Genomic DNA, 9,638 nt, shown 5'->3' with positions numbered 1-9,638 from the left:
CATGAGCCACAGTGGCTGGCCAACTTTGTTGTTTTCAGTGATCCTCAGATATCTTCCATTGCAGAAAATTGTATTTTATTAGTTATTATTGTGTTTTTGGACTCATTTACATGGGATGAGTCCTAAGAGACTCAGTTTTAAAAAGTTTTTTTGGTACATTAAGGTCATTATTTATCTTTTGTAACCTGTTCATGTCTATGTCTGTTACTTGCATCAGGCAATGACTCAAACAATTCTCAAAAGACGGAAAGTATATTTCTCTTAAAGTTGACTTATTAAGGGACTATGAGGTGATCCAATTCAATAAGAACCGAACTAGACCTGCTAAGATCAGTCAGGACTATCAGAGAATTTTTAAAATACATTCACCATTAACCCTGAGATAATTGTGAATCCCAAGTTTTACCCTAAGAAAAATTATTGCAATGTAGTAAAGTTGACTTTGTCTTTAAAAAAAAAAAGAGGAGCACAATGAGATTTCCCGTGACCAGTTGAAGTTCATAAAGTTTGTCAAAGAATTTCACATACATAGTAAATCTTCTGATAGCATTTAGTTCCAATCACAATAAATTGTACTTGTCTCTGACTTCTATAATCTCTTCTCTCTTTAAAAAAACTGTATTTTCTTTTTAAAAATAGTGATTATTGGCTGGGCGCAGTGGCTCATACCTGTAATCCCAGCACTTTGTGAGGCCAAGGTGGGCGGATCACGAGGTCAGGAGACTAGCCTGACCAACTTGGTGAAACCGCATCTCTACTAAAAATACAAAAATTAGCCAGGCCTGGTGGCACGCAACTGTAATTCCAGCTACTCAGGAAGCTGAGGCAGGGGAATTGCTTGAACCTGGGAGGCGGAGGTTGCAGTGAGCAGAGATCATGCCACTGCACTCCAGCCTGGTGACAGAGCAACACTCTGTCTCAATATAATTATATAATTATAACATCCTGAGTATGTATTTGTTGGGTACACTGTCATATTTTTATGTTTATGCTGTAAAATGTTTAAATCAAGCTAAGTAACAAATTCATTACCTCACATACTTATTATACTTTTGTGACAAAAACATTTAAAATCTTTTTATACCAATTTTGAAATATACACTGCATTATTATTTATTATAGTCAATATTCTGTGCAGTTAATCACTGAATCTTATTTCTCCTAAGTGAAACTTGGTCCACGTCCATCAACATTTTTTCTTTCTTCAACCACTTCCTCCCCAGCCTCTGTCACATTTTTACTTATACTAAGTTACATTAAGGCCATTAATGTAATTAAAGAAATTAAATCTTTTGCTATGCAATAATGGTATGAACATAAATAATGTTAAATAATTTTATTAGAAAGTTTGACTAATTAGGCATATAAATAAATGGGCAGCAATTTTGGCCAGTAAATAAAAATACCTATTCTTTTCAAACACCAGACAATTATTTTAAATGGAAAGGTTTCAGGCCTAATATATGTCGTTGAATTTATGAAAGCAGAAACCCAGGAGGTAGTATTTTCTGAGCATTGTAAATAACAATGAAAATTATTGATGAAAATGAATTCAAGTAATATGTAGCCAAATAGAAATCTCATTCGAAAAATTTAAAAGTACTGGATGCACCAGCTCATGCCTGTAATTCCTGCACTGTGGGAGGCCAGTGCAGAAGAATTACTTGAGCCCAGAAGTTTAAGACCAGCCTGAGCAATATAGTGAGACTTCATCTCTACCAAAAAAAAAATTAATTAATTATGACATTTAAGGATCACTTGAGCCTAGGATGCTGAGGCTGCAATAAGCTGTGACCCTGACACTGCACTTACCTGGGTGACAAAGCAAGATGGTGCCTCAAAAAATAAAATTTTAAAATTAAGTTCTTAATCAAATGGAAAATTTAAACTGAGATCATTTTTATTGATTTAGAACAGTGCTGGCTGGGCACAGTGGGTCATGAATGTAATCCCAGCACTTTGGGAGACCAAAGTGGGTGGATAACCTGAGGTCAGGAGTTTGAGACCAGCCTGACCAACATGGAGATATCCTGTCTCTCCTAAAAATACAAAATTAGCAGGGCATGGTGGCGCATGCCTGTAATCTCAGGTGTTGGGGAGGCTGAGGCAGGAGGATCACTTGAACTTGGGAAGTGAAAGTTGTGGTGAGCCAAGATCGCACCATTGCACTCCAGCCTGGGCAACAAGAGTGAAACTGTGTCTCAAAATAAATAAATAAATAAAGAAGAAGAAGAAGAAGAAGAAGAAGAAGAAGAAGAAGAAGAAGAAGAAGAAGAAGAAGGAGGAGGAGAAGGAGAAGAAGAAGAAGAAACAACAAAAGAAACGTACTAATGAAGAAGCATGGTGATCAAAGCCAAAAACTTGAATTTAGGTCAGTAATTTTGCCAACATTGTCTTACTGATACAGAAAAACAGTATTCTGGCCATATGTAGGTATTATTCTCTACAGTTAAGTACATTTACTTCAGATATTTGTAAAAATATAAAATCAATTTTTTAGTATTAAAAATTATGGTATATTGAGGAAAGCATATGTTCTAACTGATACAACTTGAGATTTCTCATGAGATGCTATTGTCTGCCACACAAGAAAATTGTAAAATAATTTCCTCAGGTATATGCTGTTGGTATTTGTGCATTTTGGAAAGATATTATGTATTCTGAAATCTTTAAATATAAAAATATTTTACATGTTAAAATTCTGAGAAAGTTACAAGAACTTTAAAAATCCTTAGTAGAATATAAAGAAACATATGAGAACTTTCCAGGTACAAAGGAAAACCAAAGGAAGAATCCAGAAAGTAATTAAACTAAGAAGCTAGTGCTCTTCTTAGATACGGGTGAACACACAAATAACAAATTTCTGTGGGTTGTCCAACTTACCATAAGACAAATGAAAAAATAACAACATAGGGAGGGAGGGATAACATTAGGAGAAATACCTAATGTAAATGACGAGTTAATGGGTGCAGCACACCAACATGGCACAGGTATACATATGTAACAAACCTGCATGTTGTGCACATGCACCCTAGAACTTAAAGTATAATTTAAAAAAACATCCTAAAAAATAAAATAAAAATCCTTGTCTACAAAAAAAAAAAATAATAACATAAACTAACTGCAGACATTGCAAACATGATATCTTTCACAAATAAGAACCAAATTACAACTTATATTACCCACAGTTACAGGACTTAGGTTTAAAATGTTTAATCCAAGACAATGGGGAGAACAGAAAATATACTAATAATGTGAAAAGTACAAGAAGTTATAAGGGTGACAAGTCACATTTGTTTGTTTTGTGTGTCTGTGGGTTTTTGTTTTGTTTTGTTTTTTGTTTTGTGAGATGGAGTTTTGCTCTTGTTGCCCAGGCTGGAGTGCAATGGTATGATCTTGGCTCATCACAACCTCTGCCTCCTGGGTTCAAGCGATTCTCCTGACTCAACCTCCCAAGTGGCTGGGATTACAGGCACCCACCACCATGCCCAGCTAATTTTGTATTTTTAGTAGAGATGGGGTTTCTCCATGTTGGTCAGGCTGGTCTCCAACTCCTGACCTCAGGTGATCCGCCCGCCTTGGCCTCCCAAAGTGCTGGGATTACAGGCATGAGCCACTGTGCCCAGCAACAAGCCATATTTGAAAAACAGCCAGCCTTTCCTCAGGTGTCCCGCATCCGCCAATTCCTCCTTCCTGGTCACTGCATCCTTGGCTGTCATCAGAAAAATGGCTACAAACTTCTCAGTACATGGGAAGATCTCGTTTGACAAGTTAAAATATGACAATGCAGAAAGGAGATTCTTTGAGCAGATGAACAAGACTGTGGCCGGTGCCTCCCACCAGGAGAACAGCGCCAGCATGATCCTCCATGACATTGCCAGAGCCAGAGAGAATTTCCAGAAATCCCTGGCCAGAAGCTCAGGCCCCAAGCTCATGTCCCGGGGCCTCCAGCGGACCCAGCGGAGACAACAATGAGCTCGTCTTCTGGATCACCAGTCTGGAAGTGGAGAACCAGAGCCTGTGCAGGTTGGTGCAGGAAATGCAGCAGGCCATTTCCAAGCTGGAGGCCCAGCTGAATGTGCTGGAGAAGAGCTTGCCTGGGCACCACAGCCCCGCAGACCCAGAATGTGTCTCTCATGAGCCAAGTGGAGCTGCCGACCAAGAAGCCAGCCAAACCAGCAGAGGATGATGAAGACGATGACATTGACTTCCTGAGGATAGGCCCCCAAATCTGGTCATAAATTGGCCCCCAAACTGGCCATAAACAAAATCTCTGCAGCACTGTGACACGTTAGTGATGGCCATGACACTCACCCTGAAGATTGTGGGTTTACCGGAATGAGAACAAGAAACACCTGGCCCACCCAGGGTGGGAAATCTGCTAAAAGGTGTTCCTGAACCACAAACAATAGCATGAGCAATCTGTGCCTTAAGGACATGTTCCTGCTGCAGATGACTAGCTAGAGCCTAACCCTTTGTTTCAGCCCATCCCTTTGTTTCTTGTTTTAGTTAATCTATGATCTGTAGAAACAATGCTTATCACTGGCTTGCTGTCAGTAAATATGTGGGTAAAACTCTGTTCAAGGCTCTCAGCCCTGAAGGCTGTGAGTCCCCTGATTTCCCGCTCCACAGGCTATATTTCTATGTGTGTGTCTTTAATTCCTCTAGCACCACTGGGTTAGGGTCTCCCCGACTGCGCTGGTCTTGGCATTGTCCTCTTTACCAGTGACAATGAGGAGGAGGACAAGGAGGCAGTACTGCTGCGGGAGGAGTGACTGTGGCAGTACACAGAGAAAAACGCCAAGAAGCCCGCACTGGTGGCAAGTCCTCCATCCTGCTGGATGTCAAGCCTTGGGATGCTGAGACTAACATGGCCCAGCTGGAAGCTTGTGTGTGCTGGACCAGCTGCTCTAGGGGGACTCTAAGCTGGTGCCCATGGGCTATGGTATCCAGAAGCTGCAGGCTCAGTGTGTGTTGGAGGATGACAAGGCAGGGACAGACTTGCTGGGGGAGGAGATCACCAAGTTTGAAGAGCACATGCAGAGTGTCGACATTGCAGCTTTCAACAAGATCTGAAGCCTTTGTGTGTGTGTGTGTGTGTGCGCGCGCGCATGTGCGCGCACATACTTGAGGCCCTGCCACGATTAAAAACTGAGACCAGCCAAAAAAAAAAAAAAAAAAGAAAGAAAGAAAGAAAGAAAAAAAGAGAAAAAAACAGCCAAATGTGAAGGAAACAATTGAAAATATAATCAGTCTACTTAATATACAACATATGTGTGAAACATTAAGTCTGAGCTGATGAGAAGATTAGTGAACTAGAACACGAAGCAGTAATTAATTATTGTAAAGACAAATAAAAGGAGAAAAATTATATTAATAAAATCTAACATATACATGTATGATAGGGAGAATGAGATGGAGTAAACAAGTCTGATTATTTTTATAGAATATATTTTCAAAATCAAAGTGAATATTCGGAGTTGGTGACTCATAAGTTTCTAAAATTGAAAAGCAGACATAATTGCTTCTCAGCCTTTTGGCTAAAATCAAGTGAAAACCAGATATAAGTGCTTGAATTCAAACATGCAGTGTGCCAAAAAGAGAAAAATAGCAAAATCAATTCCTTAAAAAAATAAATTACTTAAAACAGGCTGCATAACACCAAGGAGAAGAAAAACACTACAAATCTGTGAGAGGAATAAAGATAATTTACAAAAATGAAAGTTAAGTTTTCAAACCTTGTGTAGAGCCCAAAATCAGAGAAATAAATGTTAAAGGAGCTGAGAGAAATCATCATTAAAGTTAGAAATGCCTGCTTACATTGCAATATTTTTAACACAAATGAGTAAATTAAAATATTTTCAAAAAACCCCACTGGTTTGGTTTTCCATAGGATTCTCTTAAAAGCATACCTCATAAATTTTTTTTTTATTATTATACTTTAAGTTCTAGGGTACATGTGCACAATGTGCAGGTTTGTTACATATGCATACATGTATCATGTTGGTTTGCTGCACCCATTAACTCATCATTTACATTAGGTATATCTCCTAATGCTATCCCTCCCCCCTCCCCCGACCCCCAAAATATTTTTTGTATCTAAAGTTAAAGAGAAAATGAAAAAGTACAAAAATTGATTTGGAAACTGGCATGTTCTTTCCTCAGGATTTTAGGTAACCAGCAGTCTTTCGCTCTCATACAACACTCTAGAGTTTAAAAACTATTTTTCTACCTATCTTTTCTCTGATCTTTATATCCTGTGAGGCTCTGCAAAATAGGGGCTTGTGTCCCATTTTGCAATTCAAAAAGCTGAGGCTCAGACAAATGTCACACAGAAAGTTTGGGACAGAACTGGGACTAGAACCCAGGACTGGAAAAGTAGTGCTCTTCTCATCACTAAAGCAGTCATAGGGCTAGGAATACGTTAAGACAACAAAAGATAGAGCACTGCTTAATACATTCAACCAAGGTGAGACCAGACCCACCCCAAAATGCTAAGCAACTCCAGGGCCCTGTGGTAGAGAATTCAAAGTGGAGGGTGATGCTTACATCTGCATATCTGAGCTCCAATACAAACGCTGCCACTCAGCTATAGAACCACACTTTCTGAGCCTCAGCCTTCTCTGCTATAAAATGGAACTACAAAAGGCGCCAAAAAGCTCAGGATGAGGGCCAAACAACATCCTAAAACAGGAGTGCCTGGAGAGAGTAAAGTACTCATTGACTTTTGGTTTAAGTACATGGATAATATGCTGTGTTTCATTGTGTCTTCTCCATGGTGCCTAGTTAATGACTGTAGATTCTGGGGTCCTCTAGTCAATCCTAATGCTATGTGATAGAGGGATGAATAGATATAGATGGGTGGATGGACAGGTGTGTGGATGCATGGACGTGTGCTCTGAAGAGCAGAAAGAAGAAAACAGGGAGTCAAAATGAGAATGTAAAGATGATTGAAGGATCAGGATTGATGGAATACAGGGACAGTCTCCAGTACTCTTGCCCTCACCAAGCCCTACCACCATCTGCCTTGGGTAACAGTGGCACATGCTCTATATGACATCCCTGGTCACCATGACACTGCTGCAGAAGGTGCTGTAGAAATGAGTCTAATAATGGCTCATTAGGAATGTGCCAAGGGCCAGCAGAAAAATAACCCAACACAATGAAGCTGATGTGGACTGTCTTCTCATCTGCCATAGCTGCCGGGCCAGGCCCTAGACTATCCACCCCTGGCAGAGGGAATGCATGTCCATCCAGCAAAAATACCCAGACAGGATCACAGGGAAAGATGAAGCTCTAAGATGGCTGCAAATTGAGGCTTAAATGTAAAGGAAGAGCAAGAACACTTTAGTTCTGGACCCAGTCCCTAAGCGCACAAGTTCATCATGGTTGGAGGCAGAATGGTTAAGTGAACAAGTGCACCCACCCACCCACCTTCACTCCTCACCCTCTTGTTTTCCCATTGGGTCAAGCAGGACTAGAATGCCTGTATGAATCTGAGTGAGAGAGCATGTAGGGGAAGGAGAATGGAAGCCTTTGATATCACACTATAGTGAAGCAGAACTAGGTAAATGCACTACCCTGCACCTTCCAACCCGGCAAAGAAGCATACAATTCTTCAGCCGGAAGATGTTAGCATGCTGCTGACAGATTCCAGGATCCCACAGTCTGGCATTTCAAAGTCCAGAATTTTAAACTCTTCAAGGACATATGACCTTCCAGGGTTCAGGCATAATTGATGATACTATTACTAGATGGTGACTATGCACATGGCACTGTTCTTTTTTTTTTTCTTGAGACGGAGTTTCACTCTTGTTACCCAAGCTGGAGTGCAATGGTGCGATCTTGGGTCACTGCAACCTCCACCTCCCAGGTTCAAGTGGTTCTCCTGCCTCAGCCTCCCGAGTAGCTGGGATTACAGGTGCATGCCACCACACTCGGCTAATTTTTGTATTTTCAGTAGAGACGGGGTTTCGCCATGTTGGTCAGGATGGTCTCGAAGTCCAGACCTCAGGTGATCCACCCGCCTTGGCCTCCCAAAGTGCTGGGATTACAGGCGTGAGCCACAGTGCCCAGCCCATGGCAATGTTCTAAACATGTTGCAGCTGTTAACTTATTTAAGATACCCCCCTCAAGGCAGGTGCTACTGTCCTTACAGTATAGAGGAAACAGCACAGAGAAGTAACTTGCCTACAGTCACAGAAATGGAAATAGCAGAAAAGTTGAGATGTGAACACAGAGTCTGTGTATCTAGCCATAGTGCAAAACTGCTTAACTGCAGCATGAGGTTATGAGTCCAGGCTCTGATGGTGAGGCAGGTTACCTGGGTTTGGATCTTGGCTCATCTACTGTGGGGCAACATGGTCTTGATCAAGTTCCCTTCCTTTGTTTCAGTTTCCTCCTCCGTAAGATGGACTTAATAATAGTATCTCCTAGGATTGGAGCCATCTTCAGGCTTAGCCTTTCTGGGTTTCTCTGTTTTCTTCACACTCTGTGCACCATCCAGGACTACTTTAATGAGTTTCTACCCATGCCCCACCAAGGGTTTGGCGAACTAATGTTTTCAGGGTATAAATGGCTGATAACAACTTCCTCGGTTTCTATGGGGCCTAATCTAGGACGATGCCATCATAAGATGGCGCCTGAGCCTGCCTCGTGAATGTGCATGCACCAGTCTCAGGGCACTAGGAGAGAGCAGTGAGCCACAGCTCGCATCACAGTGAACATCACCTTTGCCTGGCGACTAGTCCCTGTGGTTTGGCAGAAAAGGAGTCTTCTGTGGTGTGTCGGAGATGGACCCTAGTCTCTCTTCTCTGGGGGATCCACAGGATAGTCCCATGATCCTAGTAGAGTGCAGTGGTGAGTCAGCCTGAAGAAACCTCAAGCAGATCCCCAGGGATACACCACAAAATCCATAAGGATGGGGTCTCGCACCTTCACCTGCAAAAAAGGTGCAGGCTGATGACACAGAAGGTGCTTCCAACTCCATTCTCACATTCGCTTCATTACACAATCTGTCCACACCATGGCCTGGTGCCCAAGTGGGAGGATGCCAACGTGTGGGGAACAGTTGGAAACAGAGTGCAAACTGCAGCCTTTCTGGCCAGCTCCCGATTTGGGGTTTCATTGCCAGAGCCCCTTGAATCCACCTCGAATTTGGTTCCGAGCCGAGTAGGTGCTTCAGGTCATGAGGCAGGCACTCTTCCATCTTCTGGGGATTTCATTCCGGGATGGAGAGTGCGAGCAGCAATAAGGTCAGATATCCACCAACAAGGAAACTTGTTCTCCTGCTTCTATCAGAGGGCTGCATGATTCCTGTAGGATGAGAAGCAGGCAACTGTGTCTGGCTTTTGACTGGTAATCTAGGCCCTATTTCATTTCATCTGCAGGTCCTTTCTAATTGTGGAGAAGGTCTTTCATTGGGCTGTTGCTCGGTGGGACAGTCTCTGTATACAGTATTTGACTGCCAGGGATTTCAGGAAGCAACAGGGACTTGGAGTAGGCTGGCTGCCCTCTAGGTTGCAGATAGTGGTCTCATTGTGGGGGCTGGGGTTGTTTGCACTTTGAGGAGGCTCTCTGGTTTTCTGGCAGGAATCCTTGAACGAGGCCTGTGCTCCAGCACAGGCCCTCTTGTCCTC

General features: G+C 42.1%; 1 pseudogene; it reads left to right on the top strand.

Annotated features, from left to right (window-relative positions):
* Positions 1-3,637: 3,637 nt before the first annotated feature.
* On the top strand, positions 3,638-5,100 carry LOC103226010 (elongation factor 1-delta-like; annotated as a pseudogene).
* The last annotated feature ends 4,538 nt before the right edge of the window (positions 5,101-9,638 follow it).

The sequence above is a fragment of the Chlorocebus sabaeus genome, chromosome 21, assembly GCF_047675955.1.
Source record: "Chlorocebus sabaeus isolate Y175 chromosome 21, mChlSab1.0.hap1, whole genome shotgun sequence".
NCBI classification, from domain to species: domain Eukaryota; kingdom Metazoa; phylum Chordata; class Mammalia; order Primates; family Cercopithecidae; genus Chlorocebus; species Chlorocebus sabaeus.
Note: the sequence above shows the minus strand (reverse complement) of the source record. Positions and strands in the feature narration are given on the sequence as shown.